The sequence below is a fragment of the Arachis duranensis genome, chromosome 9, assembly GCF_000817695.3.
Source record: "Arachis duranensis cultivar V14167 chromosome 9, aradu.V14167.gnm2.J7QH, whole genome shotgun sequence".
NCBI classification, from domain to species: domain Eukaryota; kingdom Viridiplantae; phylum Streptophyta; class Magnoliopsida; order Fabales; family Fabaceae; genus Arachis; species Arachis duranensis.
In genome coordinates, this window is record NC_029780.3 from 19,075,521 (window position 1) to 19,075,764 (window position 244).

Genomic DNA, 244 nt, shown 5'->3' on the forward strand with positions numbered 1-244 from the left:
TGTTCTTCATTTTGAGCTGATTTTGATATTTTCTTACTTCACAGTAAACCAACATATAAAACTTTGTTGGTAGATTTAAGTATTACTAGATTATTTTTTGTCATATTGAGTATATATGCCTGATTTATTGAAAAAAGTAGATTAAATAACTATTTTATAGTTAATACAATTAACACTATATTAAGAAAAGAAAAACAACGCATACAAGTTATTTTTTTATTAATTAAATTATTATAATTAAAAT